Source organism: Austrofundulus limnaeus, unplaced genomic scaffold, assembly GCF_001266775.1.
Source record: "Austrofundulus limnaeus strain Quisiro unplaced genomic scaffold, Austrofundulus_limnaeus-1.0 Scaffold179, whole genome shotgun sequence".
In the NCBI taxonomy this organism is placed as follows: domain Eukaryota; kingdom Metazoa; phylum Chordata; class Actinopteri; order Cyprinodontiformes; family Rivulidae; genus Austrofundulus; species Austrofundulus limnaeus.
Window position 1 is genome coordinate 702,553 of NW_013952581.1, and position 1,916 is coordinate 704,468.

Consider the following 1,916-nt stretch of genomic DNA (forward strand, 5'->3'; position numbering starts at 1 on the left):
GTTCTGGCCGCCTGGATGTTGGTTGATGCTAGCTGGACAGGCAGCTGTACTGTTGTGGCCGCCTGGATGTTGGTTGATGCTAGCTGGACAGGCAGCTGTACTGTTGTGGCCGCCTGGATGTTGGTTGATGCTAGTTGGACAGGTAGCTGTGCTGTTGCACAGCTGGACAGGGATTTTAAAGGCATCGTGTGGTTTACTAAATGATTTACAAACCGCTCCCGTCTATCAACTGTTGACAAACAGTATGGGCAATGAAAGTGAGATGTGCCACGACAAGTTAAACCACATTTGAAGATGTAGAATTCTGCAAACCAAAACAAAACGATAAGATTAACAATAGTAAATATATAATTTGTAGATATATTTATGCCAGAAACAGTCACACTCAAAATAGGGCAAGCACAAATGTGAACATTAGGATGATAGCAGCAAATGCTAAAGATTTTTACACATCTGGAAATACGGTGGTTTAGAATTCACATTAGTTAGGACTGCATACAACTTTTCAAATAAACGCCATAAAAATTAGAAAATTGACAATTCTGTCACAAACATTAGTGTTAATCAAATTGTGTTTTACAAACCTTTATGTTGAACCATAGCAGTATTTGCAATATGGTTCACCACCTTGTACGACTCCTTGGCACAGTACGAGCAAAGGGGACATCTATATGTGTCATCTTTGCAATAAGGTTGTAACATCTCCCCCTTTTTAACATTACATACAGAAAAATGAATCTGCTGAAAGAAAACAAAGAATGAATTTTAAAAGTTATAAAGTGGTATCTATTTTTATCTTGATGCACTATGATGGTTATTCACTGCGGTGGATCCCTCCCAATTCAACATGTTACCGTAAGCGCTGTAATAAACGGGCACCAGGAAGGCTGGGGAGACTTCAGATTTCTGAATCAGGGGAATTTATTGGATGACAATGGTAATGTCTTTAGTCTGGAGGAATTTAATTGCAAGTATGGCATGGATTGTTTAAAGAAAAATTATGAAAAAGGAGTACGAAATATGCCGGAAGTGCTCAGTCAGTTAAAAATAATTTGTCAAATATTACTACTCCAAGACTACACAAAATTAAAATTGATTATATGGACATTGCAGATAAAAAAATGTAATAATAAGTTTTTAAGTCAATATTTAATAAACACTAATTACCCTGGAAAAACAAAAAACACACTCGCCTTACAAAATTTTGACGTGTCTATCATTTCAAAAATTAGAACAAAATACTAAAAATTTCCAATTCCTCCTAAATATAAAGAAGTACATTTAAAATTTTTGAATAATATTTATCCTTCAAATGATTTTATAAAGGACAGATTTAAATTTGATGTAGAAAATTGTGGGTTCTGTAAAACGAATAAAGAAACGACCAGACATTTGTTTTTTTAAGTGTTGTGATATACAACAGTTATGGGGACTATTACATAATTTTTTTTCTTCCAAATCCATAGACATAGATTTTTTCTCTTTTCAGAATATTCAGTTTGGTTTATTTCTAGATAATGATAATGTGGAATTTCTTGTTAATAATGTAATCATTGTAACAAAATTTTATTTAAATAAATGTCTATTTGCAAAATGCTCTCCCTCATTCTGTGATCTAATGCATAGGCGTAATTTGCAGGGGGGTTAGGGGGGTTATGACTAGGGCTGTGTATTGGCAAGAATTTGGCGATACGATACATATCATGACAGAGGGGTCACGATACGATATATCCCGATATATTGCGATACTATAAGCAAGGCGATATATCGCGATTTTTTTGTCCAAAAATTCTATTAAATAAAAACTTCTTACAGGGGAAAAAACTGAAAAACCAAAATTCATTGTCTCAGAAAATTCTAATATTACATAGACATACTTTTGATACATTTAGCTGTGTTCTGCTTTGTATGTATTT

At 34.0% G+C, this 1,916-nt stretch overlaps 1 long non-coding RNA gene across 2 annotated transcripts in view; it reads right to left on the bottom strand.

The window, feature by feature from the left end:
• Positions 1–6: 6 nt before the first annotated feature.
• LOC106524220 (uncharacterized) overlaps positions 7–1,916 on the bottom strand; it is a 4,635-nt gene continuing 2,725 nt past the window's right edge. The window contains exons 2-3 of one of the 2 annotated variants that reach the window (XR_001310987.1): positions 585–738; positions 7–304 (exon numbers count right to left, since the gene is read on the bottom strand). This is a non-coding gene — a long non-coding RNA (uncharacterized LOC106524220). Of the gene's footprint in view, positions 305–584; positions 742–1,916 lie in introns of both variants that reach the window. The other variant, XR_001310986.1, reaches the window with a different exon arrangement.